At 39.5% G+C, this 16,265-nt stretch overlaps 1 pseudogene; it reads left to right on the top strand.

Moving 5' to 3' along the window:
- The first annotated feature begins 3,377 nt into the window (after positions 1-3,377).
- On the top strand, positions 3,378-6,598 carry LOC105716613 (cold shock domain-containing protein E1-like; annotated as a pseudogene).
- The last annotated feature ends 9,667 nt before the right edge of the window (positions 6,599-16,265 follow it).

Genomic DNA, 16,265 nt, shown 5'->3' with positions numbered 1-16,265 from the left:
CTCACATTTCAGTACTAACATTGAATGTAAATGGCCTAAATGCTCCACCTAAAAGACACAGAACCACAGAATGGATAAGAAACTCACCAACCATCTGCTGCCTTCAGAAGACTCAACTAACACAAAAGGACTCACATAAACTTAAAGTAAAGGGATGGAAAAAGGCATTTCATTCAAATGGATACCAAAGCAAGCAGGAGTAGCTATTCTTATATCAGACAGAACAAACTTTAAAGCAACAGTGGTTTAAAAGACAAAGAGGGATATTATATAATGGTAAAAGGCCTTGTCCAACAGGAGAATATCACAGCCCTAAACATATATGCACCTAACACTGGAGCTCCCAAATTTATATAACAATTACTAACAGACCTAAGAAATGAGATAGACAGCAACACAATAATACTGGGGGATGTCAGTACTCCACCGACAGCATTAGACAGGTCATCAAGACAGAAAGTCAACAAAGCAAACAATAGATTTAAAATGATACCTTGGCACAAATTGATTTAACAAATATATACAGAACATTTCATCCAACAACCACAGAATACACATTCTATTCAACAGTGCCTGGAACTTTCTCCAAGACAGACCATATGATAGGCCATAAAATGAGCCTCAATAAATTTAAGAAAATTGAAATTATATTAAGCACTCTCTCAGACCACAGTGGAATAGGAATAAAACTGGAAAGCAACTCCAAAAGAAACCTTCAAAACCATGCAATTAGATGGAACTACATGCAACTACATGGAACTTAGATAATCTGCTCCCTAATAAGCATTGGGTCAAAAATGAAATCCAGATGGAAATTAAATTCTTCAAATTGAATGACAATAATGACACAACCTATCAAAACCTCTGGGATACAGCAAAGGCAGTGCTAAGAGGAAAGTTCATGGCCCTAAACACCTATATCAAAAAAGTCTGAAAGAAGCCAGGTGCAGTGGCTCATGCCTGTAATCCCAGCACTTTGGGAGGCCAAGGCAGGCAGATCACCTGAGGTTGGGAGTTCGAGACTAACCAACCTCAAACTCTCAACACGGAGTTCTAACCAACCTCGAACTCCCAACATGGAGTTTTCAGTGACCTGACCAACATGGAGAAACCCTGTGGGTATGGTGGCATATGCCTGTAATCCCAGTTACTTAGGAGGCTGAGGCCAGAGAATCACTTGAACTTTGAAAGCAGAGGTTGCAGTGAGCCTAAATCACGCCATTGCACTCCAGCCTGGGAGATGAGTGAAATTCAATCTAAAAAAAAAAAAAAGTGTGAAAAAGCACAAACAGACAATTTAAGGTCACACCTCAAGGAACTAGAGAAACTAGAACAAACCAAACCCAAACCCAGCAGGAGAAAGGAAATAGCCAAGATCAGAGCATAGCTAAATGAAATTGAAACAAAAAAATCAATACAGGCTGGGTGCGGGGGCTCGCACCTGTAATTCCAGCACTTTGGGAGGTCAAGTCAGGCGAATCACTTGAGGTCATGAGTTTGAGACCAATCTGGCTAATATGGTGAAATGCCGTCCCTACTAAAAATTCAAAAATTAGCTGGGCATGGTGGCATGCACCTATAATCCCAGCTACTCAGGAGGTTGAGGCAGGATAATCGCTTGAACCTGGGAGGTGGAGGTTGCAGTGAGCTGAGATCACACCACTGCACTCCAGCCTGGGCAACAGGGTGAGACTCTGTCTCAAAAACAAAAACAAAATACAAAAGATAAATGAAACAAAAATCTGGTTATTTGAAAAGATAAATAAAATTAATAGACCATTAGCAAGATTAACCAAGAAAATAAGAGAGAAAATCCATATAACCTCACTAAGAAATGAGATATTACAACAGGAGATATTACAACTGACACCACTGAAATATAAAAGATCATTCAAGGCTAATACAAACACCTTTACTTGCATAAACTAGAAAACCTAGAAGAGATGCACAAATTCCTGGTAAAATACAACCCTCCTAGCTTAAATTAGAAAGAATTAGATACCCTAAACAGACTGATAATAAGCAGCAAGATTGAAATGGTAATTTAAAAATTACCAACAAAAAAATGTTCAGGACCAGATGGATTCACAGCTGAATTCTACCAGACATTCAAAGAATTGGTACCTATTCTTTTGACACTATTCCACAAGATAGAGAAACAAGGACCCCTCCTTAATTCATTCGGTGAAGGCAGCTTCACTCTAATACTAAAACCAGGAAAGGACATAACCAAAAGAGAAAATTTGCAGTGACCTGGCTGAGATAAGAGACTATTATTCTAAGTGAAGTAACTCAGGAATGGAAAACCAAATATCACATGTTCTCACTGATATGTGTGAGCTAAGCTACAAGGATGCAAAGGCATAAGACTGATACAATGGACTTTGGGAGCTTGAGGGAAGAATGGGAGGGGGGCAAGGAATTAAAAGACTACAAATATGGTACAGTGTATACTCTTGGTTGATATGTGCACCAAAATCTCACAAATCACCACTAAAGAACTTACTCATGTAACCAAATACTACCTGTACCCCAATAACTTATGGAAAAATAAAAATGATACTAACAATAATAGTAATAAATTTTTTTGTAGAAAGGGGTCTTGCTGTTTTACTCAGGCTGGTCTTGAACTCCTAGCTTCAAGCAATCTTCTCACTCTTCCCAAATGTCTGGGATTACAGGTGTGAGCCACCACACTCAGCCCTGGATATGGTTTGTTTGGCTCTGTCAAGTCTCAGGTTGAAATCTGATCTCCAATGTTGGAGGTGGGGCTTGGTGTGGGGTGCTTGGATCATGGGGGTGGATCCTTCATTAATGATCTGGTGCCATTCTCAAAGGAGGAAGTGAAATCTCACCCCTAGTTTCCAAGAGAACTGGTTGTTAAAAAGGGCCTGGCACTTCTCTTACCATTTGGTGCTACCTCCCCCTCACCTTTCATCAAGAATGGAAGCAACATGAGGACCTCACCAGAAGCCAAGCAGATGGATGCTGACACCATCTTGTACAGCCTGCAGAACCATAAGCCAAATAAATCTCTTTTCTTTATAAATTACCCAGGCTCGGGTATTCCTGTATAGCAACACAAACAGACTAAGATTGCATCTTAAAATTAATGTATAATTTAATACGGATTTTTCCTCGTAGAAATCTCCTATTAAAACAAAGATGTCTTACAGCTGATTGTGCCTCCAAATCAAGGAAATAAAATAGTTATTATGCTGTTGCTATAGAAGTCATGACAGTTTTAAGACAAGAATAGCTAAGCTCCTAGGGAGTAGAGTACAGGCTGTGGGTTTTTTGCATTGCAGCAAATCCACCACAATGGTCACAACCTTTAAAAATATTGTAACTGCCTCCGTACCGGGCCGTGCTGCTTATGGCGGCGCTGGAGAGGGGGCGCTGAGCTGTTGGGTACGAAGTGTAACAGAACAGACTTTACCACCTGAAACTGCTGCTTCAAGTTCAGATCAGGCAAGGAACAAACCTCGTAACAACTAACAGGACCAAAGAAGAGTACACTTAAGTTGAAGACACAACACTTGATCTGAAACAAGAAGTTTGTGCTTACTCAACAGCTTTGAAAGAGCACTTCCCAACGCTGCTAGTAGTCTTTGTTTTCTTCAGTGCTGTACTGTGAGATTGCCTGGTGCAGCAGCAGTTGTATTCTTTATTAGCTTGGTAGATCATTTTCTCTCGCTCTTTTTTTTATTACTAGCAACTTTCATCCTTTGAAATGTGTGCTGAAAAAGAAGAATCAGCAAATACTGCTGAAAGTGCAATATTTGATTATCACTGCGAGATGAGCTTTGATCCAAACCTTCTCCACAACAATGGACATAATGGGTACCCTAATGGTACTTCAGCAGCACTGCTTGAAACTGGGGTTATTGAAAAACTATTAACCTCATAAGGATTTATTCAGTGTTCAGAACATCAAGCTAGACTTTTCTTCCACTGTTCACAGTATAATGGCAACCTACAAGACTTAAAAGTAGGAGATGATGTTGAATTCGAAGTGTCATCTGACCAGCGGACTGAGAAACCCATTGCTGTTAAACTGGTGAAGATAAAACAAGAAATCCTCTCTGAAGAACAAATGAATGGACAAGTTGTGTGCTCTGTTCCTCACAACTTAGAGAGTAAATCTCCAGCTGCCCCAGGTCAGAGTCCAACAGGGAGTGTATGCTACGAACATAATGGGGAAGTGTTTTATCTGACTTACACCCCTGAAGATGTCGAAGGAAACATTCAGCTAGAAACCAGAGATAAAATAAACTTTGTAATTGATAACAATAAACATACTGGTGCTGTAAGTGCTCGCAACATTATGCTGTTAAAAAAGAAACAAGCCCGCTGTCAGGGAGTAGTTTGTGCCATGAAGGAGGCATTTGGCTTTATTGAAAGAGGTGATGTTGTAAAAGAGATATTCTTTCACTATAGTGAATTTAGGGTGACTTAGAAACTTTACAGCCTGGTGATGATGTGGAACTCACAATCAAGGACAGAAATGGTAAAGAACTTGCAACAGATGTCAGACTATTGCCTCAAGGAACAGTCATTTTTGAAGATATCAGCATTGAACATTTTGAAGGAACTGTAACCAAAGTTATCCAAAAGTACCCAGTAAAAACCAGAATGACCCATTGCCAGGATGCATTAAAGTTGACTTTGTAATCCCTAAAGAACTTCCCTTTGGAGACAAAGATACTAAATCCAAGGTGACCCTGCTGGAGGGTGATCATGTTAGGTTTAATATTTCAACAGACCAACGTGACAAATTAGAATGAGCAACCAATATAGAAGTTCTGTCAAATACATTTCAGTTCACTAATGAAGCCCGAGAAATGGGTATGATTGCTGCCATGAGAGATGGTTTTGGTTTCATCAAGTGTGTGGATTGTGATGTTCGTATGTTCTTCCACTTTAGTGAAATTCTGGATGGGAACCAGCTCCATATTGCAGATGAAGTAGAGTTTACTGTGGTTCCTGATATGCTCTCTGCTCAAAGAAATCATGCTATTAGGATTAAAAAAACTTCCCAAGGGCACGGTTTCATTTCATTCCCATTCAGATCACCATTTTCTGGGCACGGTAGAAAAAGAAGCCACTTTTTCCAATCCTAAAACCACTAGCCCAAATAAAGGCAAAGAGAAGGAGGCTGAAGATGGCATTATTGCTTATGATGACTGTGGGGTGAAACTGACTATTGCTTTTCAAGCCAAGGATGTGGAAGGATCTACGTCTCCTCAAATAGGAGATAAGGTTGAATTTAGTGTTAGTGACAGAGTCCTGGACAGCAGGTTGCAACTTGTGTGTGACTTTCAGGTCATAATTCTAACTCCAAGAGGCTCTTGGGTTATGTGGCAACTCTGAAGGATAATTTTGGATTTATCGAAACAGCGAATCATGATAAGGAAATCTTTTTCCATTACAGTGAGTTCTCTGGTGATGTTGATGGCCTGGAACTGGGGGACATGGTCGAGTATAGCTTGTCCAAAGGCAAAGGCAACAAAGTCAGTGCAGAAAAAGTGAACAAAACACACTCAGTGAATGGCATTACTGAGGAAGCTGATCACACCATTTACTCAGGCAAAGTCATTCACTCCCTGAGAAGTGTTGATCCAACACAGACTGAGTACCAAAGAATGATTGAGATTGTGGAGGAGGGGAATATGAAAGGTTAGGTCTATCCATTTGGCATCGTTGGGATGGCCAACAGAGGGGATTGCCTGCAGAAAGGGGAGAGCGTCAAGTTCCAATTGTGTGTCCTGGGCCAAAATGCACAAACTATGGCTTACAACATCACACCCCTGCCTAGGGCCACAGTGGAATGTGTGAAAGATCAGTTTGGCTTCATTAACTGTGAAGTAGGAGATAGCAAGAAGCTCTTTTTTCATGTGAAAGAAGTTCAGGATGGCATTGAGCTACAGGCAGGAGATGAGGTGGAGTTCTCAGTGATTCTTAATCAGCGCACTGGCAAGTGCAGCGCCTGTAATGTTTGGCGAGTCTGTGAGGGCCCCAAGGCTGTTGCAGCTCCTCAACCTGATCAGTTGGTCAATCGCTTGAAGAACATCACCCTGGATGATGCCAGTGCTCCTCACCTAATGGTTCTTTGTCAGCCAAGGGAACCAGATAATTCAATGGGGTTCAGTGCAGAAAGAAAGATCCGTCAAGCTGGTGTCATTGACTAACCAGATCCACAAAGCACATCATTAATCCACTATGATCAAGTTGGGGGGAATCTGGTGAAGGGTTCTGAATATCTCCCTCTTCATCCCTCCCGAAATCTGGAATACTTATTCTATTGAGCTATTACACCAGTTTTAACACCTTCCTCGTGTTATATTTAAAAAAAAAAAATTTAAGAAAACCATTTTAAAATAATGCACAGTTGCAGCCTGGAAAACTTAAGGTGGCACCTTATAGTATCAATTTTAGGAGCTTTATTTGGTGCATTTAATGCAACTGTTAATTGCAAAATCCACTTCGCCTGTGTAAGTGAAAAATATAGACTGTTATATCTTGTTGGCCCTATGAAATTCTGCACTTGATATTCATTTTATACTCTACCTTCATTAATTATTTCTGGCAAGATGTTCTGCCTTAGCACTCAGTTGCATTCTTTTCCTTTTCTTTCCTGTTCATTATGCTTTAATTCTGAGGCCAAGGTGGGAGGACTGCTTGAGCCCAGGAGTTCAAAACAAGCCTGGGCAATGTAGTGAAACTGTTTCTACTAAAAAAAAAAAATTTAAATTAGCCACATATGGTGGCACACACCTATAGTCCTGGCTACTTGGGAGGCTGAGGGCTGAGGTGAAAGGTCACTTGAGCCTAGGAGCCTGCACCACTGCACTCCAGCCTGGGTGACAGAATGAGACCCTGTCTCAAAAATGTAAAACAAAATAAAAATTTTAAATAACCTTATTATCCTCAGGCTTCTGCAGCCTGTAGACACAAATGAGTCTAATTACTTTGGCCTCACATTTTGTTGGTTCTAACCCCTCAGTGCCAAGCTTCAGGACTTCAAGACTCTCCCTTCCCTGAATATCCCCAGTTACTTCTGGAAGTCTTCTATGTTCAGGACTAGCTCTTCCATGTGCTTCTGCTCTGTCCTTTCTGTAGATGCCGATTCTGTACTCAGCCACTTAACAGAAGTATCTCCTGCTGCCACTCTTAACCCTGCACTCTGAGAACCCTACCTCCCCAGGAGATAAAATATACATATGTGCCCAATCCAGGACATATATCTCCTGGTACTCAAAATTTGTACATCTTCCAAATAAATGTCTTGCTAAATTTTCCTGTGGAGTTAAGGGTCATACATACAGAAACCTACCACTAGCTCCTTCAAGTAATCTGGATCCCCTAGACTTTTTAGCAACACAGTCATCTTAGTCAGTTTTGTGCCACTAAAACAGAATATCACAGACTGAATAATTCATAAACAATAGCTACCTGTTTCTCATTATTTTGGAGGATGGAAAGTCCAATATCAAGGCATCAGCATCTGGTGATGGCCTTCTTGCTGCATCATCCCATGGAAGAAGGTGAAAGGGCAAAAGAGCATGTGAGAGAGAAGACAGGAAGGAGGTCAAACTCATCCATTTATTAGGAACCCACTCCTGGAATTACTAACTTATTCCAGTGATAACTGCCTTAATTCATTCATGAAGGCAGAGCTCTCATGACCTAACCATCTCTTAAAGATCCCACCTCTCAACACTGTTGCATTGGGGATTAACTTTCTGACACATAAGTTTTGGGGGACACATTCAAACCATAGCATCAATCTATGCCTTTGCCATAACTGCATGTAATTCAGGGAGAGTGTTGGTTGGGTTGAAGTGGGTGAAGGAAAGTGAGAAGCAAGTGACAATCTTATCCTTTTTCAATCCCCGCTCCATTTTAAGGCATTCCCCAAATTTCTAGATCATTGCTAGAGAAACATACCTAAAACCACCAGCATTTCTGTAAGACTGGAGGAAAACTCCAGTCTCTGGAACAAAATACAGCATTTACAGAGTCCTTGCTACTCTACATGGGGCTTCATATACAAAGCTTTTATGTTTCAACAAGAAGAATTCTCATTTTTTAATCTAGGGAAGTTCCTACATCATTTGATCATTTTTCTTTCCCTTCTTTCCATCCCTCATTCTCCTTATGATTTCTCTTCTTCTACCTCTAAGACCTGTAAAAAAAAAAAATCCTCCTTGAAAGCCCCTTCCTCCCTTAACATATTAACCCATGTAAATGAGCATGACAGAGGAGGGGAATACGGTTCTTCAGATACAACCACACTCTGAATTTTAATTTGATTCCCCCAGTACCCCTACCACCATTATATACCACCAAAGAGGGTAGACAACAGCAATAAGCTCTAATGTCAATTTAATATAATGATAGTGCATTTTGGTGTCAGCGAGGAAAGTCCTATCCTATAGTATACCTATTTTTTTAAGCTAATTAGTCCAAATAGGAGAGCTGCTGAAAGAAAACATCATCCTTATCCTAAATGAAGATCACCTTAACCACTGAAATAAAAAGACTGATAACAGTAATGCTTGCTGTTGTAAACTGCAGTCAATATTCCTGTTCATGCTGGAGAATATATATGGAGAGATGACTAACTACATATATTATTGATGAAGCTGGGCTGTGATGTGAGATAGTAGTAAAAATAACTTGCAAATTGAAATCAAATACAATATTCTGGCTTTCTACAAGAAAAGTCCAGCTACCAAATTTCTCTCACTCTTGTAACATTCTGATTAGAGTAGGGTTTCAACTATATGCCTTATTTTCAGGCTCAAAAAGATATTTGAACATTTTTCCTTGCATTCAGTTAAAATTATAGTTGTTGAATAACAGGAAAAAAAGTTTACACATTAGAAATAAAGCCTTAGATAACTCACTAAGTTAAATCTAGTAGTCCAAGTGACCAAACTGCAAGGTGAGTTGTCAGTTCTTTAGAGCAATCTGAATCATCAATGTAATCAGAAACCTCTATATTGATCATTTATAATAAAAGAAGTCAAATGGTTAAAACTGCTGGCACTGATCCAACTTCCTAATCATTTCCAACTTGAATATCACTCACTACAATCTAATTTCTTCCATTCCCAAATAACCCAGACCTGGTGAAGGATATGGCTTCATTTTTATATTCAAGTTTTAAGAATTTATTTATAGGCCAGGCAAGGTGGCTCACACCTGTAATCCCAGCACTTTGGGAGGCTGAGGAGGGCGGATCACTTGAGGTCAGGAGTTGAAGGCCAGCCTGACCAACATGGAGAAACCCCGTCTTTACTAAAAATACAAAAAATTAGCAGGGCATGGTGGCACATGCCTGTAATCCCAGCTACTCAGGAGGATGAGGCAGGAAAATCGCTTGGAGGCAGAGGTTATGGTGAGCCAAGATCACGCCATTGCCCTCCAGCCTAGGCAACAAGAGCAAAACTCTGTCTCAAAAAAAAAAAAAAAAAAGAATTTATTTATAGAACATACACAGGCTTCTACACATAAAAAGAAAAAAATCATTTTATTATACCACTTACCTTTACTTTACAAAAGATTGGTATAAATCCATTACCCTTACTAGAGAAATAACTCAGTTCTTTCTTTACCAAAAATGGGTCAGTGGTATCCTCCTTGGAAACAAAGGATAGCAAACCATTGTAGGATTACAAACAAACTCAAGCTTTTTCTTTACAGTTCCTAAATCAAATACTTTGGCTGTTTTTAGTACTGAAGTAACATCAAAAAGCTTTCAGTTTTATATGAACAGTTTTATGAGTCTTTCTGTGTAATATATATGATTCGTTTCTCTAATCTAGAGATGTGAAATTTTACAGCCAGGTGTTTGGTATTTTACACCTTAAAAAGATAGCTTATACAAACAATTGGTTACTATCACTATAAATTAAATGAAATTTCATTTGACAGATCTATGTTCTCAAAATATAAATGTTGTTTTGTGTGTGCTTATGCATAAGCCTACTAAAATGGATTGTTCCATCGTATTACTTATTTGGCCAGGTTTACTCATGAGATCAGAACATTGTCAATAAGTAGCATCCCTTCCAGAGGCTATTGTCTTTTTTTTCTACTTTTATTTTAGATTCAGAGGTACATGTGCAGGTTTGTTACTTGGGTATGTTGTGTGATACCAAGGTTTGGATTAGGAATGATCTAATCACCCAAGTACTGAGCACAGTACCCAATGGTTAGTTTTTCAACTCTTGCTCCTACTCGCTTCCCCCTCTAGTACTCCTCAGTGTCTACGGTTATCATCTTTATGTCCAAGCGTATCCAATGTTTAGCTCCCACTTATAAGTGAGCACATGTGGTATTTGGTTTTCTATTCCTGCATTAATTCACTTAGGATAATGGCCTCCTACTCCATTCATGTTGCTGGAAAAGACAAGATTTCATTTTTTTATGCCTATGTAGTATTCCATACTGTATGTGTACCACATTTTCTTTATCCAATCCACTATTGATGGGCACCTAAGTTGATTCCATGTCTTTGCTATTGTGAACAGTGCTATGATGAACATATGAGTGCATGTATCTTTTCAGTAGGACGATTTTCTTTTGCATATATACCTAGTAATGGGATTGCTGGATTAATGGTAGATCTGTTTTATTTAAGAAATCTATAAACTGTTTTCCACAGTAGCTGAATTTACATTCCCGCCACCAGTGTATAAGCATTCCCTTTTCTCCACAGCCTTCTTAACATCTGTTGTTTTTTTGACTTTTTAAGACTAGCCATTCTGACAGGTGTGGGATATTATCTCATTACAGTTCTGAGTTGCATTTCTCTGATGATTAGTGATGTGGAACATTTTTTCATGTTTGTTGGCCACTTGTATGTCTTCTTCTGAATGGTGTCTGTTCATGTCTTTTGCCCATTTTTAAATGGGGTTATTTGGTTTTTGCTTGTTCAACTGTTTAAGTTCCACATGGATTCTGGATACTAGACCTTTGTCAGATGCATAGTTTGTGAATATTTTCTCCCATTCTGTAGGTTGTCTGCTTACTCTATTAATAGTTTCTTTTGCTGTGCAGATGCTCTTAGTTAGGTCCCACTTGTCAATGTTTGTTTTTGTTAAGATTGCTTTTGGGGACTTAGTCATAAATTCTTTCCCAAGACTAATGTCCAGAATGATGTTTCCTAGGTTTTCTTCTAGGATTCTTAATGATGTGAGGTTTATATTTAACTCTTTAATCCATCTTGAGTTAGTTTTTGTATATGGTGACAGGTAGGAGTCCAGTTTTATTCTCTATATAGCTAGCCACCTATCTTAGCACCATTTATTAAATCAGGAATTCTTTCCCTGTTGCTTATTTTTGTTGACTTTGTCAAAGATCAGATGGCTATAGGTGTGTAGCTTTATTTCTGAGTCTCTATTCTGTTCCATTTGTCTACATGTCTGTTTCATTAGTCTACATGTACCAGTACCATGCTGTTTTGATTCCTGTAGCCTCAGTATAGTAATACAGTTTGAAATCAGGTAATGTGATGCCTCCAGCTTTGCTCTTTATGGTTAGGGTTGTTTTGGCTGCTCAGGCTTTTTTTGGGAGGGAGCGGGGGTTCCATGTGAATTTAGAATAGTTTTTTTTTTCTAGTTTTGTGAAAAATAACAGTGATAGTTTGAAAGGAATGACATTGAATCCATACATTGCTTTGCGCAGCATGGCCATTTTAACAATTTGGTTCTTCCAATCCATGAGCATGTAATGTTTTCCATTTGTTTGTATCATCTACAATTTCTTTTGGCAGTGTTTTGTAGTTCTCCTTGTAGAGATCTTTCATCTCATTGGTTAGATGTAGTCTTAGGTATTTTGTATGTGTGTGTGACTATTGTAAGTGGGATTGCATTCTTGATTTGCTTATTAGTTGAACATTATTGATATATAGAAATGCTACTGGTTTTATATCCTGAAATTTTATTGAAGTAAATTATCAGTTCCAGGAGCCTTTTGGTGGAGTCTTTAGGGTTTTCTAGATATAGAATCATATCATCTGCAAAGAAATAATTTGACTTCTTCCTTTCCTATTTGAATGAAAGGGTATGTCTTGATATGGGATCTGGAAAACAAGTATCTGAAAAGAGGTCAGCTCAGTTTTGCTATGAGGAAAAAACCTTACTCTATCAAAAGTCATCAAGGCTTAACAAAAGATTTCAGGTCAGGCACAGTGGCTCATGCCTGTCATCCCAGCACTTTGGGAGGCCAAGGCGGGCAGATCACGAGGTCAAGAGATGAAGACCATCCTGGTCAACATGGTGAAACCCCATCCCTACTAAAAATACCAACATTAGCTGGGCATGGTGGCACGTGCCTGTAATCCCAGCTACTTGGGAGGCTGAGGCAGGAGAATTGCTTGAACCCGGGAGGCGGAGGTTGCAGTGAGCCGAGATTGCAAAATAAATAAATAAAAATACATAAAATATTTCATATTTTACATTGAAGGATGAAGAAGCATATAAAGAAAATAGGCACCAAGGTTGGTGGCTGAAATAATACAGAGAAGTAAAATCAAGTGCAAATTCAGATTTGGTAATTTGTAATCTCAACTTGCAACAGACAATGTGTGTCCCATGTTATGCAGCATGATTTAGGGATTTCTTTACCCTTCAGTCTCAAGTTTGAAAGAGAGTTCTAATTCAGAGTTTGAGAGTGTTCCTGAAACCACCAGTGTTTCTAAGGCAATGGAGGAAAAGTCTACCCTCTGGAACGACTTGGTTTTTAGGGAGCCCTTGCTGCCCTTTTCAGGCTTTTAAACATATAGCCAAATCTTCCATCAGCCTTCGTGTTTATAACAAGAACAATTCTCTTTTTTTTTTAACCTAGGGAAATACACCATTCAGGATAAGACAATAATAAACACTACAAACAATATAAACCCAAAGGAGGGCTGAAGTTGGTTTGAATGCACAGCTGGATGCTTCATTGTAACCACATAGGCATGAGTATGGCAAACTGCTGAAATCTGCTGAGGATCAAATTATGTTCCACAAGATCGTGATCGTAAGAACTACCAGAATATCCAACAAAATCACTAGAATCTAAGACTTGCTCAAGAATATTCGCTGAGAATGGGCAGCCATACAATGAGCTAAGTGAAACCTGACCACAATATGTCACTGGATTATCGTCCTGATTTTTCCACTGCATAATTAATCAGGGTGGGGGGGTTAGAGGGGACAGGAGTGGATCCACACTCTGATAGATCCTATCTAACTAGTTCTACACTACCTTGCAGACTATCTCCCACAACTGGTAACCTTGAATGTGGGCAGACATGCTTCCAGAAATGTGAAGGGAGGCAGTGGGGAATAAAGAAAATGCGACTGCAAAATTGAAAACTCATGCTCTTGTCCATTTACAAATGTCTTATCCCTTCCCTCTAAATCCTCAAAACTACAACAGTCTTTGCTTTTATTAAGCTTAAATTTGAAAAACTATTATAGATTTACTAATTTTCCTTCTTCCTCCCCAAAATAACAGACAATTGTAACCGATCATGCTCACTTTTTGAGTTCTGCCATTCCCGGTCTCTGGCACTACTGATACTTCACTGGGATCAGATCACTACTGGACTCAGAATTCTGTGGAGCCTTCAAATTCACTTTAAACATGGTGCTAGGAGTTTCTCCAGACCCTTGTGGAAACCTGGGATTGGAAGATGGAAAGGAGACAAGCCTAGGAACTCTGAACTCCCTCCCAAACTCTGGTGCAGTTATATATTTGTTTAATGTGCGAGTCTTTTCATAAATTTCTGTTAGCACAATGATGTTTAAATGATTTTCAAGTGTTGGAAAACTGCTGGTGTGGTGGAAAACAGATGCCTGATGCTTTGGTTTGAAGGCCAGGGCTTGTCACTTACTGTGTCAGGAGAAATTCCTTTCCTTTCAAAATAATCTCTGCACTACCTACCTCACAAGGTCCTCACAATGCCAAAATGCCCCCAGTACGGGTTGCGCCACAGTTGAGCACAGATTCTGCGGCCTCACGCTTTGGGCCGTAAGTCCCACCTCCACAACCCTGACCCACCTGGCTCCCCACCCCCACCATCTGGAAGTGAACCTCATGAGCTATCACATCTACTCCATAGACCAGGCCATCAACTCAACCACCCGGCTAACTTTTTGTATTTTAGTAGAGACAGCGTTTCACTATGCTGGCCAGGATGGTGTCAATCTCCTGACCTCGTGATCCAACTGCCTTGGCCTCCCAAAGTGCTGGGATTACAGGAGTGAGCCACCACGCCCAGCTTGTTCTGATATACAAAGAAATTATAAACAAAGCACAAGGCAAAGTTGCAATTTCGGTTTGTGTCCAAAGTAGTAAGAATTTCCTAAACTGATGCTGTTGTTTTGCTTAGTCCAGAGCTTTGATAACTAACAAGATTTACAAAAGCTATATTAATAGTGTAACAATTAGTACACTACTACGATTTTCCCCTTTTTCTGGGTCTCAGAGAAGATGAAGTTTCCTTGATCATCTTTTTAAAATAAAACTTGTAGGTCAAGTGGAGCTTTCAAGGTGACTTTGTCTGAGACTGAGGGAAGGAAATGGGGAAGGGGGAAAAAAAAAACTCTTTCAAGCTTAAACAGAAATCTACTTTGGCTTTCTAACAGAATAGTTTTCCAAAAGAGAGTCTGGGCTTTGGCCTAAGACCCCTCTGAAGTCACTGTCTTGCCCATTAAATACAGCCTCAGGAAAGCTATTATAATGACACATTTCATCTACAAACTTCAGTGCAAAATAACCAGATACAAAACTTTGGGTTCTCTATCTTACGTGCAGCTGGGACTACAGGTGCGTGCTATGACACCCAGCTAATATTTGTATTTTTAGTGGAGACAGGGTTTCACCATATTTATCATGGTGGTGCACATGTGTAGTCCCAGCTACTTGGGAGGCTGAGGCAGGAGAACCCCTTGAACCCAGGAGGCGGAGGTTGCAGTGAGCCAAGATCACGCCACTGACGTCCAGCCTGGCGACAGAGTAAGACTCCATCTCAAAAATGACAATAATAAATAAAATATCAGAACGAGTGTTTTAAAGTTTAACCCTTGTAGTAGCATGTCTTTGCCATAGCAGCATTTCACTTAAAAGGAAGAAACTGCTTCTCCAGCAGCAATTCCTAGTTAGTTACCACCTCCAGCTGAGGGGCTGGAGGGAAACAAGTATAGCCAAATTCAATTAAGATAAACGCCTGTCTCAAGCAACATTTTAAAAAGAATGTCACTGTGATGCTGAATGTTATGCCTTTGAATGGACCTAATTATATGTCTTTGCTCTTCCTAATTCCAAGTCTGCCCTTCTTTTTAGCTAACCCTAAATGAGAAGGAAGCAGAATATAACCCTCTGGAGAGCTCAAGACAGTAGGAACCTGGAGTGTGCTTGTCTGAATTTTCTGATATCTGATTTTCACAGGAATATAATTTTTGTTTGTTTTCCTTTTCCATTTTCAAAATGCCAAGGTCTGGGAGCCCCTTTCATTCCTCTAGTCACACTGCCTGAGATAGAAGTTTGTGTCTCATTGGCTGTGGGCAGAGACTACGACCCTTATTTGCTTGGGTACATTTCAGTAACCTCTTACTGCCTAAAAACATAGTCCCTCCAGCCTAAGATGGTGATTCTGTTTTGTTGACTCTTGAATGCTTCCCCAGCCTCCCTTTAGTTTTCCTATAAGCAAAACCAAACACCACTATAAATACAAAAGCACTTTGTAAACTATAAAGTTACTCATGTATCCCAACCCTCCACAGATTTCTGAAGATAAAGTTTTGCTTGGACTAAAACAAAATGTTTTACTATTTTGCATGTTTGATTTTTAATTTGTTGTGTTTATCAACCAAAATTGCTTTTATGATGGAGAACAAGAGGTGAGCCTGCAGCATATAAGAAATGAAAGTAGTCCAACAGGCAAAGGCTTTGACATATTTCAGGAAGGCTCATGTTAGGGACAATCTCAGACTATTATCATGGGCCAAACCTGAAAGATGTTGTATTTTATTTAATAATTTCTACAACAGTAGTAAGTTTCCCCAGTGAATTCTCAACTTGTGAAAGTAGTAAAGCACATATTTATTTTTGTTGATCATTGTTTTCCCATGTCTGGCTTAGGATAGATGTTCAATAATACTTGTTAAATCAAGGAAGGAATTAACATCATATACTTCAGACATCAAATCTTGAATACAAGAGATTATCAACAACATGAACTTGTTGACAAGTTCCTTCTGCTT

This window comes from Aotus nancymaae, unplaced genomic scaffold (assembly GCF_030222135.1).
Source record: "Aotus nancymaae isolate 86718 unplaced genomic scaffold, 86718_ANA_hifiasm-v0.15.2.pri h1tg000003l, whole genome shotgun sequence".
Taxonomy (NCBI): domain Eukaryota; kingdom Metazoa; phylum Chordata; class Mammalia; order Primates; family Aotidae; genus Aotus; species Aotus nancymaae.
The sequence above is the reverse complement of the archived record's forward strand: the minus strand, read 5'-3'. Positions and strand labels throughout refer to the sequence as shown.